The sequence below is a fragment of the Onychomys torridus genome, chromosome 23 (assembly GCF_903995425.1).
Source record: "Onychomys torridus chromosome 23, mOncTor1.1, whole genome shotgun sequence".
Taxonomy (NCBI): Eukaryota; Metazoa; Chordata; class Mammalia; order Rodentia; family Cricetidae; genus Onychomys; species Onychomys torridus.
The window spans coordinates 67,070,368-67,088,333 of NC_050465.1; the positions used below are offsets into that span (position 1 = coordinate 67,070,368).

General features: G+C 38.3%; 1 protein-coding gene across 4 annotated transcripts in view; it reads right to left on the reverse strand.

Moving 5' to 3' along the window:
- The window catches only part of LOC118573087 (SPHK1 interactor, AKAP domain containing), a 162,072-nt gene that overhangs the window by 100,276 nt on the left and 43,830 nt on the right, over positions 1-17,966 (reverse strand). The window lies entirely within an intron of this gene.

Below are 17,966 nucleotides of genomic sequence, written 5' to 3' on the forward strand. Positions count from 1 at the left end.
TTTCTGTTCTCACAGTCTTCTCACCAAAGTTTATTTTTCTTTCATACATTAAACATTAGCAAAGCTTATAATATGCATGTTATGGTTTGCTTTCTGAGTAACATATTGTGCATAGTATGGAATTGATCTTCATGTTTACAGAGGTAAAATAATAAACAAAAGAGTATTGGAATACATAATTGCAAAGAATGTTTCATAAGATGGAGAAATCTACATAATGCTGTGATAGGGAACAAAAGGAATGATCTGAATGTTTGCATCTCTCTAAATCAGTGTTCCTAATGTGAGACCTTTTAATACAGTTCCTTACATTGTGGTGACCCACAACCATAAAATTATTTTGTTGCTACTTTGTAACTATAATTTTGCTACTGTTTTGAATAGTAATGTACATATCTGACATACAAAATATCTTATATGTGACCATTCTGGGTTTGAGAATCACTCTAAACTCATATATTGAAACCCAATCCCTAATGTGTTGCCATTAAGAGGTGGGGCTCTAGGGAGTGATGCCTGAGCCGGGCTCCATCCTTACCAAGAGGATCAGTGTCTTTACTAAAGGGGTTCCATAATCCTTTCATCCTCCATAGTGTACAGATCACTTTGTACTTGATAAGAAATAGGCTTTATAAAACCCTGAGCCAACTGCCCCATGGACTTTCCAACATCCTAAACTAGAGTAACATTACTAATGTATATTAACACATCTGTGACACCTAAATGTTCTAACACAGGAATGTTACATGGCAGGGAAAGTCAGGAACCCATAGAATCCTAACAAGTCATGTTGTAATTGCCTTTTTTTCCTTCTATCCCCCTTACCTCTCGGATCTATGTAATTTACTGAAACCAAGATGGAAGAATGTGCTTTGAAGACACACTGAGCTTCAACTTCCAGTGTGTGTACCTATGTTCCAAATGCTGAAACCATACATATCTACCCAGACTCTGCCTTTGGGATTTCATCTTATTTCCACCTCTAGGATCTTGTCTATTCCAGAATGTCATGTGCATCTTGTAGTTTAGAGACTTTGCTAAGACAAGTTCTCTTCACTTGGCACAATGAGTTTAAAGTTCATTTTTCTGTTATATGCATTGAGTGGTTTGCTTTATTGCCCAGTGGTACTTGTTTCTGGGTATACAGAGAATTTTTATTTTTATAATTAGAAAGACATTTGGTTTGTTTATATCTTTGGATGGGTAGAATTAAAGCTATTTTAGATATTTGCATGAATTTTTGTTTGGTTTAAGATTTGGGGGGCATTCTGGGTGAACACATAGAAATTAGCATTATTAAGTATTAAGGCAACTTTACATGGTTCTAATGAGCCTTTATATAAACTCACCAATTTCAGTTTCCATTAGCAAAATGGCAAAATGCAAGTTGCTCCGAGTTTATGCTAGTACTTGGTATTATCAGGCTTTACTTTTTAAACTTACCAGTTACAACAGGTGCATAGTAGTGTTACATTATATTTCCTCTTAGTTTTAAATGACTTGTTTCTTTATAAAGATTTTATTTTGAAACTAATATTTAACTTGAGCTCCATAAAAGCCATGGGTGATTAAACAAAAATGTCAGTGCCAGGTGTGATATCACATTCTTCTGTAAGTTTTTCATTAAGGAGGATCCAGAGGTCCTCTAAAATAATACAGGCTCTTGCCATTCTTCTTGGATGTCCACAAGAACTGGATGATATGACCATATTGATGAAGACACCATGTACTCTGATCATAAGTTATAGAGAAGTTAAGATGGGTCTGAACTGGAAACTTCCTCCCTAGCTTTCACAGTGCTGGAAATCACTATGCAAGCTTCTAAGGGAGAAAAGGCATCAGTGGCCTTACATTACCATCTCTGAAACCTACAGATCAAAATGCCCATCAGCAAGGTAAGATGTGCACACTCATGCAGTAGTGGCACAGTCATCATAGGAGTAAGCAACCATTCTATGAGTGGACTCAAGACCATAGGATACGGTCCACACCAGATATAGTGGCCAAAGATCTGATGTGTAGGAGGTCATAGGCCCTAGAAGGGATATGAATCTTCTTGAAATAATGTCAATCTGTCTTCTAAATAATTATTTTTAACATTTATTTGTTTAATGTGTGTGTGCATGTGTCTGTGCATAATAAGTGTATGTGCATGTGAGTTGGTGTGGGTTGTTATGGACAGAGGACAACTTGATTAAATTTGTTATCTTCTTCCACCATAGGGTTCCAGAGATGAAATTCAAGTCATCATGCTTAGCAGCAACTTACCTACACACTGTGCACTCTCACTAGCCCAATATGTATGTTTTTACCCATAAATGCCATTCCCAGCCTCAATCAGAATAGTTTCTCTTTTCAGTGAATGGTGGTGAATGGCGACTTACGGTGCTGAGAACAAGAGAAGGTTAAGTGTCTAGCTCTAAACAAGACAGTTATACCATCCACCCTCACTTCAGGGTACCATCAAGAATATGTGACAGAAAGAATGTTCAGAGCCAGCATAAACAGAGATAGGCTGTGAAATGCCATTTTCTAGACATGACACACCCATTGTAATCATGAATTCACAGGAGCTGCTGTTGCTTGTACTGGATCTGCACAAGAATGGGTGTGTCAACAGTCAGGCATGGGTGAGTGAGAGACTCATGGGACACTACCATTATACAGATGACTCTGATGAAATAAGGCACAAAGCAAAAGGACAGGAATTTGGGGAAAGGACTTTTAAGGAGAGGGGGTGGTTAATAAGGCTGGAAAATGGATAAGAAATAGTGGGAGAGTAATCAGAACATAGTATGTACACTTATGAAAATACATGTTTATACATATGAAAAGCTTTTCAATGCCATTATGAGAAGGATATGCCACTTATGCTAGTTTTTTACTCACTTTTACCTACTCAGATACTTGTTATGCTCTTGCTGTTTTCCCACTAGGCATTGTTAACTTAACTGTGGAATCAGTGGGCAAAACAAGAATAGAAATACATGTAGAGTCTTGTTTTGTTCTATTGTGGCAGGATCACAATCAAAGACATATATGTCAGATAATGAAAACTACAGGAAAGATCTATGCCAGATGAAGGCTTAAAGAAGGAAGATGCTATTTTGGAAAGCGTATCTTGGCAGGCTTCTCTAACACTGTGATAAAAGAATTTTGAAGGCTGTAAAGATAACATGGAACCAAGATCTGAATAAAACAAGGTGTCAGTCACACTCCCATTCAAGGAAAGAGCAGGGGCCCAGCCAGAGGTCAAGAGCATAAACAGAGGCTCAAAGCAGGAGTATACATTTGAAGGACAGAAAAGAGCCCATGATGACCAGGGGAGAGAGTTGAAGGAAATGAAATTTCCTAGAAGCAGGAAAAGAATCTTTAATAAGCAGACATCTGTGGCTAAGATGGGACCATGAATTTTCAATGTATGGAAGCATGCTAACATTTTTTTCTGAAATTCTTTTATTATAATTTTGGAATGTTTGGTCAATGGATTAACTGTTGATTGAATTAAGTTTATAATAGCTTAAAAGTCTAGCGCGCGCACGCACACACACACACACACACACACACACACACACACACACACACGTCTAGAATACAGAGGATTTTGCCCAATTTCATACATTTAAGTTCCTGTTGATTTAATCTATGCCTTTGCCAACTTTCCTTTTGGAGTCTTCTGTATTCTACTCTTGGATAAAACACCTTTCCACTATTTCAAGGGGAAATTGCACAAAGTCTATTTAAAGCATACCAAACTACTGAGCAGAAACAATGACACCAATAAAAGTCTTGTGTAGAAGAAAAGGTGGCATTGAAAAACCTTTCATATTGGGTTTAACCGAATATCAAGGCAGCATTTTCCTTTCAATGATAATTTAACTGGATGAGTGGGTTCTTGTGTGTTAGCCTCCTTTTACAAGAAAGAACTTGTAATACTGGATTCTAGTATATGAGTAATGATTATTCATGGGATATACCTTGTAATTCTTTTTGGTTGGATGTAAAAGATTCTTGAATTGTGCTATTGATACCTATTAAGACTCAAAATGTTCTAATTGATTATTAGAAAGGGACAGCAAAATAAAGGGATTCTTTTAGTGTTTAGGAGAAAACAATTTCTCATCATTAAGGAGGATCATAGCCTAGCAAACACCAGGTGAAAGGTACCATTGGTGGGAAAGCCTGGGGAAGAAGGGGTTGCGTGTGGGATTGCAATGTATTCTGCCCCTTGCTGTAAATGGGGAATGGGAAGGGCTTCAGTAGCTTCAGATAATCATGCAGTGTGGTTAACAGACTGGAGGTTAGCCTCAGCTAAGTTATTTTTTTTTTAATAGCAAGTGAGTCCTTACTTATGAAATGCTTTTAGCACCAGTACATGGTTTAATTAAGCTTGTTGCTGGTAAATAAGTATAATACTGACATGCAAAATGTATCTGAGTGAAAAATGGAAATGCTTCATGGGAAAAGGGGGTGAAACTTTTACTCCCTGTACAATGCTTATCTACTTTATATGCTAACCTGGGCCAGCATGCACGCTCATGTGGCAAGCAATGAACAATGCACTTTGAGGATGTCCCAGATATCTTGATGTTTACTTGTAATCCTCAGTTACACACATCGCACAAGCTACAATGCATCTCACTGCAGTTCTGAGGACTGGATAAGAGGACAATGACAATCCAGAGCTTGAGCAATGCTTGGGACCAGTGAAGAAATATCAGACTACTTTTGTCTACTTCTGTCACATCCCAGAGAGGTCAGCTGCTCAGAAAAAAAAAATCTTTCAAAGTTGATCAGAGCTTTTGCATTTGAGTGTAACCAGGTTTGAGTGTAGAGTATGAGGTGAGGGCACAACAGAAGCAGACATACTCAGGAAATGGAAATACAGCCTAATTTATGAATCATCAGCAATGGCTTGAACACAATCAAGTTAGATTATAAATAGAAGAAAGTTGATTGATTGCTATTTAATGGCTTGTGGAACCAATGTATCACTGTACATCTGTAAGATCAGTGAAAGGAAATTATTTTGTTTAAGTATGCAGTACAGAATTTACCACTGGACAAAGGGACATGACTTTAATAATGATGTATCACTTCATCATTAATACTTTTTGGCCCTTGACAACTAAATGAAAGTGGTAATCATCTTTTTTCAAATACATTTCTCCTCCAGAGGAAACCACTGGAAACAAAAAGCTTGTTGGAAGCATTGAATTAGACATGTAACTTAAAAACATATTTGCTCATGGAAGTTCTTCTTCTGGGAGTGCATGAGCCATGGAGTAAGTCTTCCCGGGTGGGTCACTTTCATGAAAAGGAGGAAAGAGCCTAGTCAGTGTGAGGACACTAATGAATAGGCTCTCTCAGAGAGATGTCTGAGCCAAAGGTGATCAGTACTTCAATTATATCCTTCTTTCTTCTTTGTAATTGGCAGAATGGAGCAAGAGAATAATCCTGGTGGGAAATGAGAAAAGATGTATGCTGCCAGGGCTTTCTGGGGAGAAAGGAGAGCCCACTGTACATTTCTAAAGTGAAGTAGTTTTTACATACAGGACTGAGAGAAAAGAAAACAGCCTCTGATGCTGCTGACAGTGAGTGGGGTGGGAAGTCTTTCTCAAGTACCTCAAGAGAGAAAGAGAACTTCAAACTCCAGATTGTGTTTTCAAAACTCAAGACCCCTTCCATTCCTGGATAGCTATATTTAGTTTACAGTTTAAAGAAAGTTTATGGTAATTGCAAGTACTCAGAAGGAAAAGACTTAATTCCAAAAGCATAGTATTGCTCAATTTTCACAAAATATTCTAAGCTATTTTGGGTTTTCAGAGTCCTACTTTTTCTGGTTTAAAAGAAAGAAAAAGTTCTGCAAGATCCTTCTGGGTGTGTTCAAATATAGCAGACTGGCATGTTGACCTTCAATCATTGGATAACAAAATTATTGGAAGAAAGGGGGGAGGGTTCATAAAAAAGTCCTCCATTATACCAACTTTTGGAATGCAGACAGAAATCATATTCATGTTGAAAATCAAGCTGCAATTGATAGATTTAGATAAACTGTCCCACAAAAGGCCACAATGTTAACATTTTTCCAAAGTATAAACTGGTGGTGGGGCGCAGCCTCTCTGGTTCAGGGTGAACTTACCCGCTCCAATGACGAGAGAAGACATTTAGCACCATGACCTGCTTTTACTGACAGCAGAGGAAATGAGTCCCTGCTGGAAACCTTCACTATTTGCATTTTGTCCTCAGCACAACTCTGAAGGCTCCTCCATATGAAGTGGCTCAGGATGTGCAGAAGTTTCCTTAGTGGTCAGTGACATTGCTCTCAGAGGCAGTCATGGTGTATGCTCTAGATTCTGAACTCATGGTTATCTTTTCGTTTTCCTCAGTGCCTTCCACGCACTTGATTACCACTCCAGATGTTTTGGCCTAAATGCTCGGAGGTCATCTTCTGTGTGACCTTCACTGTCATGCAGTTTTACCAACCTAGGCTTTCATACATGTCTTATCCTGGTTCCCCCTTTTCTCTTTCCACTGCTCCTACATAGGCACTTCTCTTTCCATTTATTCTAGCCCATGAAATGGCCCTTCCTAGCATCCCAGAGTCTAGGCATGTTTGGATCGAAAAACTTACCTTTAGACTTTCTAGCTTAGTCCTCTTTAAACATCATTTTAATATAACTTCCTACTTTCTTTCTTTTTAAAAAGGTTTCCATTTATTATTATTATTTTATTTTATTGTTTTTGTGTTTTGCATGTGCATGTCTGTATACCATGTGCTTGCAATTCTGGAAGAGACTAAAAGAGGGCATTAGGTCCTCTAGAACTGGACTGACAGATGGTGGTAGGAGATGAACTCAGATCCTCTGGAAAAGTATACAGAACTCTTAGCTGCTGAGCTATGTCTCCATCACCCTGGCCCCCACCCTGCAAGTTTCCTTTCTTTTTTTTTTCTTTTCTGAAATCCTTTTTTTATTATTTTATTTTATAATTAATTTAATTTTACATATCAGCCACAGATTCCCCTGTCCTCCCTCCTCCTGCCCCCAGCCTTCCCCCCAATCCACCCCCCATTCCCACCTCCTCCAAGGCAAGGTCTCCTTTGGGGAATCAGCCCAGCCTGGTAGATCCAGTTGAGGCAGGTCCAGTCCCCACCTCCCTACACCAAGGCTGAACAAAATGTCTCAGCATAAGCTCTAGGTTCCAAAAAGCCAGCTCATGCACTAAGGACAGGTCTCGGTCCCACTACCTGAGGGCCTCCTAAATAGTTCAAGCTAATCAACTGTCTCACTTATCCAGAGGGCCTGATCCAGTTCCATGAGGGCTCCTCGGCTAGAAGTTTCCTTTCTTAATTGCTGTAGAATGGATATACAAGAGAGCATTGAACCATTTCTCAAAAAGTGACAAGGCAATCCTTTTGTATCTGATCCTGGGCCTGGAGACTACTAGTGTGCTGCAAGATCACAGAGACCATGCAGAGGCCCCGTGTGCTTTACAAAGCAGAGGGAGACACTTTCTTCTTTAGAATGCAGCCTATTGTTTCTTGTTTTATATATCCTCTCATTCTCTATGTCTTTTCTTTCTGAATGGAACAAGCCATTGCTAGTACAGAACACCATAAGCATTCTCCATGATGTTTCTATATAACTGGTCAACTCAGTAAAACCACTTAGCTTCTTGGGTAAGTAATGATCGAGTTTTTGTTCCAAACATGTCTCTCTTTAGAGATATGGATTAGAACGTATGAATTCTTGCCTCCACATATGAATTGAATTCTCTTGTTAATTGCATGTCCTTAAAAAGATCTGAGTTTTATGTGATAGGGTATTTTACAGAATGAAATAAAACATCAAGAGGCATTTGGTCTGTCACTCCTCAGATATATCTGAGGCACATTGAAGCCATTTCAAGGGTCAGTCACAGGAAAGAATGCTTGAAACTTCAAAGAGTGAGATCAGATGTCACAGGAAGATCAGACTGTCTCTCAGCACCCAAGGATTCTCTGTCTGCTGTCTTTGATAAGTCCAACTTTATGGAGGATTAATTAACATGACATGAAAAGAGAAAGTTTGGGTGTTGATTTTCTCTAAAAATTCATTTTTCATGCCAATACTATTTAGAAACTTTGTTCCACTCTGTCTAAAATGGTAAATCTTTGGTCCATGAAATGAAGCAAGGGCTGAGAATGTTCCACTGTTGTGGGATTATAAAATGGAGTACAATGCTTCCAGGGGAGAAGAAAATGTAAGACTATTCAACATGGAAGAATACTGCATGGAATGCCCACAACCTGACATCACACACTAAGAAGAAAGACATGGGATGCTGTTCCAAGGCTTGGGGGATATAGTTCAAGCACGTGGGTAGATTCCACGAGCAGACTGTTGCCTGATTCCACTGCTTTGAGATAATAGATTCTGATCTTATAAGGATACAATAGGGACTTTTCACTTAAAGTTCAATGAATATAAAATTAAACCTTATAATAATTTGTCTTGCACAGTCGAAAACCCTAACAAATCAGCTTAGCAAAGCTGACTCTACTTGTCATATTAGGAGTTCCAGCAAGGGAAGCATTAGGCGGTGACTAAGATGTTTCAGGGTCACCAACAGAGAAGGACAGGTCATTCTCCCACTCCAAACCCTTCCCAGGTTTCTGCAGCATTGTATGATTCCACAATTTAACATGCACATTTTTGAAAGTCACATTTTCAGCATTTAAACTCATTCTAGATCTTCAGTCATACATTAGAGTGGCAAGCATATTGTATACCGCACACTCCAACTTGGATAGACTGACAGATCTGCTTAATGGGCTGTACTGAGTAAGTCTCCAAGGTCATATCTAGGCACCAAAGCTTCATTATCAATGTAAGTTAATAGAAGGGGCGATCGTAGCAGCAGCATCAATTTTGTCACTACTAGACTGGGCCATGCAGTAACTAGCACCTTATATGACTTTATCTGGTAATTTCCCTTGCTTTTAAAAGCAGATGGACTTGGTGAGAGCTTTCTCATTAAAATGCCTTACTTGTAAGGGTGGAGGTATGAGATCATTGCCTAGAATCTGCATTTGAAAATGAAATCTAGAAGGAGTTAGGGGAGGTGGAAGATTATGATAAAAATGCATTGTATGAACATTAAAAAAATTAAAAAACCAAAACAAGTCAGGAATCTAATATTTTCTTATAATACCGAGCTGGGACTAGGGAGAGGGAGATAAGCCAATTTCTGACGATCACTGGCAGGCTAGACTAGACTCCTTGATTATTTCCAGGCCAGTGAGAGACTCTGTCTCAAAATGAAGTTGGATGGAGTCCGAATGATGACAACTGAAACTGTCCACCCACAGACACACACACCTGTGCACACTTCAATATGCCTGCACATACAAATGCACCTGCACACTTGTGAACACACAGATAATAAAACAAGAGAAGGGACATTCCTGCATCTAGAGATAGTGTGATCATGTACCTTATTTTGTACACCAGAGCACTTCTAAGAGCAGGAAGGTCCTTCCTATCATGAAAGCTCCAGACAGTGTCTGAAACCAGACAGTGTCTGAAACTATGTGGTCACCTGAAAATTTGGAGAGGCAACCTCACAATGTAGAAAATACAAATAGAAACAATCCTCAATTTAATATGTCTGTCAGAGTGGGTTTTTGTTGTTGTTGGGGGTTTTTGTTGTTGTTGTTTTTGATGCAGTGGCTTTTCAACAGCCATGGCTTCCAGTGACCAGAGGAGCTGGGTCAGATTCCAAAGCCCCGAGAGATTCCTTGTGCAACACATGAAAGAAATCACCACTGGTGCTTTTCAGTGGTAGTTATTGTGGTCCTCTGATCCTTACCTTGCTTCTTCCACTAGCTACCTTAGCAATATGTTGGTTCTGATAAGTAGGCTTGATGAAGAAGTGGAGGCTATTACATTGGATGAGCTTGGGAATTACCAGTAGATGCCAATTGCTCACATTGTTTTTACTTTTACTGGTTGGTGATTCAGCTGGACAGTAGGCCTTGCTCCTTCTAAGATATAGTCTGTTCTTTTGACTTGCTTTGGGATGAACTTCGTGTGTGTGTGTGTGTGTGTGTGCGCGCGCGCCTGTGTGTACCTTTAAGACAATGTCTCATTATGTAGTTCAGGATAATCAGGTATGTAATCAAGGCTGACTTTGAATACTTGCCTCAATCTCCCAAGTTCCAGGGCTAAAGACCTGGGCCTCATTTAGCATAAATGTTTATGTACATTTATGAACATGAAATTCTCACTTCCCCAGTCTCTTTATCTATGATTAACAAGATTTGAAAAATGATCATTGAGATTAACTGGTAGTAATGGTAATAAAAGCATTGAACCATTCAATGTCTTCACGCTAAGAGTCCATGTTCTGGGTGGGTATGGAGTATGAGTGCAGGTGTGTCAGAGCATGGTGTGAGTGTGGAGGTCAGAGGACAAGCTTGGGTGTAGGTCCTTGCCTTCATCATGTTCGAGACAGGCTCTCTTTGGTTGTTCACTACTGTATATGGTGCATGACATCTTCCGTCATCTGGAATTTCTGGTGTTTCTCCAAACTCAGGTCTTCATACATTCACAGCAAGCTCTCTGTAGGAGACCAGATCCCACATTTATGACCAGGCAACTCTTAAATAGAGTAGAAGTTAGAAATATTTAGATAGAAGGATAGAAACAGATAAAACACAGGATAGACTCAAGAGGGCCTGGACTCTTATCCACCACACCCTATTGTCTCTTCTAAAGGGCTATTTATAAGAATTCCAAGGGGTGGATCAAAAGACCTCCCCCTAGTTCAGCCAAGTGCAAAGCTTTCAAATCACCTAGTAACTATACAAGTGGTCAAGCAATTAGAGGTAATGCAGCCCTGCTGGATGAAGTAAGCTCAGTGTTCACTAGGGACCTTTGTGGACCTCCACAATTCCCCCTTCTTGATATAATAAAGCTCCACTCCCCACTAGACCCCCTCAGATAGACTGTGCCTCTCTTAGGTCATTGTCCTTGATTAGTCTTCCTTACCCATCATGGAGATATGCTTTCCATCAAGCCTACTCTGGCTTGGAAGCTATCAAGAAGAAAGTTACCCACCTTTGGCTACCAGCCTCTGTCTGGCAGGTGAGGGTACTGCGCATAACTCAGCTCTGTCCCTGGTCCCTACTGAGAATGTAAACACCCATAGCAATCTCCATAGCTGCCACACCTCTCAGTAATGGAGCAGAGGATAATAAAGATGGAATATCCTTTTTAGAATGGGTCTAAGGTGATTACAGCAGTCTCAGCTGCACCAAGCCCTTTTCCTGGATCAAAACCCTCCTAACAGATGTTCAATGAAACTTTCAAAAGACTATTTTGGTTCCCAGGAGAAAACATTCATTTCAAAACACTTCAAAGTATCCACTCAAGTAAACAGAAACCCATGATTAATTATAAAAACACTTTTATAAACTAATGCATTATGGGAGGCTTATCCCTTTGTGGAAGACCTACCCTTTTCTAGACAGAAACAAGGAATGGAAACATCTAGGAAGAAGACAGAAAAGCTCCCCTAATTATAACATATTTGCCTAAACTTTACAATTATATTTTAAACTATCATAAAAAGTATTCAAATATATCTGAAGATAAGACAAAATTGATGTTATCTAATTTGTCCAAACTAGACAGATATTGATGGATACAAACAATTCTAGCATGAACTTACATTTAAAATTTACACATTTTACAAAATTACAGTTAACATTTATACTTACATTCAACATTTATACCCTTCACAAACCCACATTCAACATATACTTATAATTTTTACAAAATTACATTCAAAATGAAACTCTATAGAATTATTTTAGTTTTTATATTAAAAAGGAAACTCTATAGAACTATTTTATTATAAACTATACTCAAAAGAAACTCTATTTATAAACTTTTAGTACATAACTAGAAGATATTTCTTAGAAGACTTATTTACCAAACTTATATTCAAGAGGAAACTATTATCAAACATCTAGAGCAATTATCTAGAAAGAATCTCTTAACAAAACTAACATATTCAAAAGCAAACTCTATAGGACTACCTTATAATCTTTATCAAACATCTAGAAAAGATTTCTAACTTATATCCAAAAGCAAATTCTATTAGCAAGCAACTAGAAGAGGTTTCTTAACTGAACTATTAACAAGACAAAGTACACAAATTATTTCTCAAGTTCAGAGTTTATAGTCAGCTTTGATATTATTCTGAAATATTTCTTAGAGCTTGAAGACAGAGCCTAATTTATCAGTGGCTCTTAAACTTAACTGAGGGTAACATAGGGTAAAATTCCCTCTTCTTAATTTTTCAAAGCTGCTTTAAGGTTACCATGAGTTCTTTTAAGATGCCAGTATTTCTCTCTTGTATCTTAAGCACAATTCAATCACGTAAGTTTTTTCACACCTGAAGCAATTTCCCAGTGTAAGGTGTTTTCTAAAAGATTTCAAAGTAGCTAATTGACAAATAGTATTACAACTTTAGTAATCTCTTTGGAGGCAAGGTGTTCACCTGCTCTTAGTTCTCAGGAGGTAAGATTAAGCTTTCTAACATTGCTTTGAAAAGAAATTGCATTCTGGGCTGAAACAAACAAACAAACAAACAAACAAACAAATAAACAAACCAAGAGTTTCTGGGCAATAGCACCATTTTGAGGCGAAAAACTACATTTCCCATATTGCCTTTCTGTATATCGTCATGCTGTTACATTAGGTACTGTGTTTCCCAAACTGCTTTTCAAACTACATTTCCCAGGTTGCCTTTCGGGTATGCCACACTTCCTATTTCTGTGTTCACAACTAAAGTCAAGTTTCTACTTTTAGCACGGGAGGTTTTGAATCAAACTTTTGCTTTTTCACCATGGGAGATCAGGAGACTTCTGTTCTCCCTGAGCTGACATTGATACATGTATTTCTCCAATTAGATCGTTTACTTACTACTGTGCCCGAAGCAGGTAATGCCTGTCTGCATGTACTTCAAACAGGCATTTTGGTACCAGAAGCAAAAACCCTTGGGGCTTGCTTTCCACCTTTACCAAGTCAGTGAAAATAAAAGTACTTGAAACAAAGATTTTTCAGAAAGATTTTTTGGGACCTCAAGCCCTGTCTCCCTCATTGCAGGTAAGATTTTTAACACACACACACACACACACACACACGCACACGCGCACACACACACTGCTGTTTTTACTGGCTAGCAGAGAGGATTTGCCATATTCCAAGAGGTTTGTTTTTTCTAGAGCCATTACAGATGATTCTCCTGTACTAATAGATGTTACTTCAAAGGTGAGTAAAAATTTTGTGCTTACAGAAAGAGAAAATATCTGAGGGGAAAAAAAAGATCTGAAAAGCTTCTTAGTTTTTTAGAGAGTTAAGTTTTGCTGTTTTTCCTAGGAAAGCTTTCAGTTATTGAGAGAGGATTGTTAAGTTTTTCCAAGACTTTTTCTCAAAACTTTGGCTTCAATGGCCAAGAGGAAACTAATTCTGATGGTTTGATGTTTCCATACAGTGGCAGCATCAGCAGAGTGAAAAGTTTAATTTTATCTATATCCACCTCAGAGAAAATTCTTTCCCCTGCAGCTTGGGACTTTAACTGTTCACAAGCCAAAAACTTTCCACAGGAATCTTTTTCTCCCCATTTTTTCTCTTCTTTGATAGATTTTTTCCCTCTGATTTTTCACCAGGATTTTCCACTCACAGTCCCATTGTTGGAAATTCAAAGATATAGTTTCTCTGTCTTGTCGCTTATCTTATATGCTACATTCCTACATTCTACTTTTCTAAGTTTTTTCTTCTTATCCTGTTTTTTCTACACTATAGTCCTACATTCTACCTTATTATTTTTTCCTTAATTTTAAAAATTAAGAGGTAAAAAGAAAGAAACCTAGTTAGAAAGAAATCTACATTGCAGCCTTAGTTTTCAGCTTTGGCATTCCACTGCCCAACCTTCACACTCAAGAATAAAATACCATCATCTTCATTTTTCAATTCCTTATCTCGCATGCTTCACACCCACAATGACCCTTTTCTTCTTCTGCCATGTCTCTGGGTTCCTATTCCTTGGCGCCATTTGTGGGAGACTGGATCCTACATTTATTTCTACCCCAGGGACTCTTGAGGAGAGAGGGATAAAGATTTCAATAGAATGATAGAGTGGAGAGAAGTGAATAGAAACGCAGGATAGCCTTGGGTGGGCCAGGATCCTTATCCACTGCCCCCCACTGTCTCTTCTTGAGGGTTATTTACAAGAATGTCAAGGGGTGGAGCAAAGACCTCCCCCTAGCACAGCCAAATGCAAACCCTTCTAACCACCTTGTAACCGTGCACATGGTATCTTAATGTAGCCCTGCTGGATGAAGCAAGCTCAGATCTCACTAGGAGAGCCCTTTGTGTGCCTCCACAGCTCTCTACCCAGTAAGATATCTCCACAACCTCTAAAATATTTTTTAAGGTGACACATTCTACTGAGGAAGGTATGACTAAACAATTACTATTAAAGAATCATCTAAATGTAAGCATAGAAATACTTGAAATAAATAGGATATACTATGAGGATTTTTAAGCTTAGAAGTACATATAGGTGTTGGCTAACTAGCAGCAGACCATTGGATATTCTCTTTAACCATTCAGATGCTCACCATGCACAGAGCCTACAGCAAACGCATTTCCCCATAGCAACTGCTGCCTCCTGGGCTCTCTTGATTCCTCCTCCTCCTCCTCCTCCTCCTCCTCCTCCTCCTCCTCTTCTTCTTCTTCTTCTTCTTCTTCTTCTTCTTTTTTTTTTAAATAAGATTTATTGATTTATTATGTATGCAGAAGAAGGTGCCAAATCTCATTACGGATGGTTGTGAGCCACCATCTGGTTGGTGGGAATTGAACTCAGGACCTCTGGAAGAGCAGTCAGTGCTCTTAACCTCTGAGTCATCTCTCCAGCCCTCCTCTTCTTCTTCTATTTCTTTTTACTGAAATAGATTTTCTCTCACATAATATACCCTGATTATGTTTTCCCCTCCCTCTACTCCTCCCATTTCCTCCCAACCTCCCCTCCTATCAGCATCCACCCACTTCCTGTTTCTCCTTAGAAAACAAACAAGCATGTTGGGAGGACTTGTTTCTCACCTACTCTAGACTGTCTTGAGATATGACTATAATTAACTTGTGAATTCTTGCTTTACTTTCCACAAGAGAAAACAGAATTATCTATTAAACTAGATCACAAATGTTTGTGATAAGGGCAGTTTGTGGTCCATCTTTGTGTCTACCTTCCAGATTTAAAAGGCTTCTGAATATACCTAAGTTGAACCACATGAAATTACCTAAGTTTGATCCCTTTGGGTCTGTAACAAAAGGTAGTTTTATATGACTAAACCTATTAATTGTTCAGAAACAATGGGAGAATGAATGAGGGTATATTTAAAAGTTTTAAATAATATCTGTATATGTATGCATATTTATTCATATGGATATGCAGAAATATTACATATATATGATGATAAAAATCTTAGAACTGAGTTTTGAGTTTAACTTGTTTTAATTGAGGCATGATCTTGCTACATAGCCAATTGCCCTAAAATTGCTATATTACTCAGGCTCTCCTCATCACCCCTGACTGCTTTTAGGTTTTTGAGTAAATACCCTGCTTCTACGAGGTGTCAGTTCAGTAGCTTCCAGATTTGAGTTTTTAAAACAAAAAGGAGCTTGGCCACCTTCTCCTCCATAGAAACGGCTGTAACTAAGATAACGTCATGAATTACCCTCTCATTAAGTTATTTTTCTGGGACTGTACACTCTTTGATAAAATTATTCTGTCTAATAACGTTAGTAGCAGGTAATCTTTCTTTGGGGGTGTTTTTAATATGGCAGACAGGGTTCTTAGCACTTCACGTCTGTTGTCTTGTTCTGGACTTGTCTCACTCTGTTGAGGTAGGTAATATCATTATCTTCATTTTTCAGATAAGGAAATTGAGTCATCCAGAGCTAGTCATTTTCGGCCAATCATACAACTCACAATGAATGTGGAGCTGGCTGTCAGATCCAGGTATTGTGGCTTCAGTCCTTTCAAACACCAAACAGACTCTCACCAATAGGAATGTATGTGCTTTAGAAATGAGAATGCATAGAAAATCCACTGGCTTTGTCAAATACATAGCATCTGGCAATTACTGCATGATTTGAAGTTATAGACTCAGAAATGTAACTAAGGTGTGAAGGCTTGCAGCTGACTTCTCTTATATAAAGTTCAAAATAATTTCCAGTTTTAGAACCTCACCTCACTATCCTACACTAATTGGGACTTAAAGCACAAATTCCCTATAGATAATTTATGACAGGAAAAATCATAATACATCCTACTAAAAGGCCTTAATTAGTTAGACAGGTTTATTCTTTATTATTATTATTTTGGGTTTTTTTTTTTCGAGACAGAGTTTCTCTGTGTAGTTTTGGTGCCTGTCGATCAGGCTGACCTTGAACTCACAGAGATCTGCCTGGCTCTGCCTCCCAAGTGCTGGGATTTAAAGGCTTGCACCACCACTGCCCGGCTAGACAGGTTTATTCTATATTTGATTTTAAGTGAATAAGTGAGTTACATTTCATAAGTGGCTCTCAAAGGTTATGGTTAGACACTTGGTCCCGAGCCTGTGGCACCAGTGAAAAGAGACTAAATGTTTAGCTGGAGTATGGCAGGGAGTTTGATCATTAGGCATGCCCCTGATGGGGATAGAGGGATCTTGGCTTTCACTCTCATGCATTCCTACACCATTGTTCTAACTCATTACAAACACAAACACAACACAGTCAAGAGACCATAGACTTGAACCTTTGAAACTATGAATGGAAGTAAATCATTCTCATTTAAATTTATTTAGTTAGTTGTTTTGTCTCAGCTAAGGAAAGCTGGTGTATATAGCATGAAAATACACCAGTAAAATTGTGCTTTCTGTTTCTTTTCTATAATATTCTGTTTTTAGTACATATGTTTGCTATTTTTTATACTTTAAAACTATCAATTTATTAAAAAGCTACATAGATAAGAGAATAAGTAAGCTAGTTAAGTGGACATAGCACTCAACAACTTGATATGTATGCAATATATAAACACATATGAATATATGTAATGTGTATTACATATATGTAGTATGTATGTATATATTTAGTAAAATGCATTGTATAAATTTACACATGTATGTGTTTGTATAATTAAAAGATATATAATGCAATTAAGTGAAATAAGCCAGTGTGGTATTCTCTAAGTTTGAATAAGAAGCACTCCACTGCCCTCCATTAATCAGCATTAAATAGTGATAAAATATTAATTGGGAGGATCAGGATCTTAGACATTTTGCTTTAAGATTTGGGTCTTAGACAGACAGACAGAAAAAAAAGTGGTTAAATTGCATTATTTTATGCTGCACAGACAATTATATTCTGCAAGTATTGTAAAGCAAGTCAACTGTCAGGCCAAGATTTTAGGAAATACAATTGGACTTCTAAGGTAAATCAAGCATATCCCAGCCCTCGACTCATTGGGAAGCCATACTCTACCTTTTAGCAATCAGAAATTTTGCTTCAATATGACATAGCTCAAAAACAGTAGGTCGAGCCACTGAAAACTGGGAAGACTGTCCATGTTCAAGTGGCTCTTTTCTGTAGCTGCCTTGGGTTTAGTTCCTGAAGAAGAAGTGGGGTTGGGTTGGTTGAGCAATAGAGGCTTATCATTTTCAAGTGAGGACTTTGGGAACTGTTCAGTTATTTTGTCATTTCTATGAATTGCATTTTTTAAAAGTGTCATCAAGACACACTTTGGAAAGCAACATGTGGATAATTTGGTCGTTTCCCTGGTTGTCACTGCATAAGAAAACATGCTGCAAAGACCAAGCTGTTGCTCAGCTGTTCTCCCACTGGCAAGAAGAAAGTGTCAGGAGGAAGGGT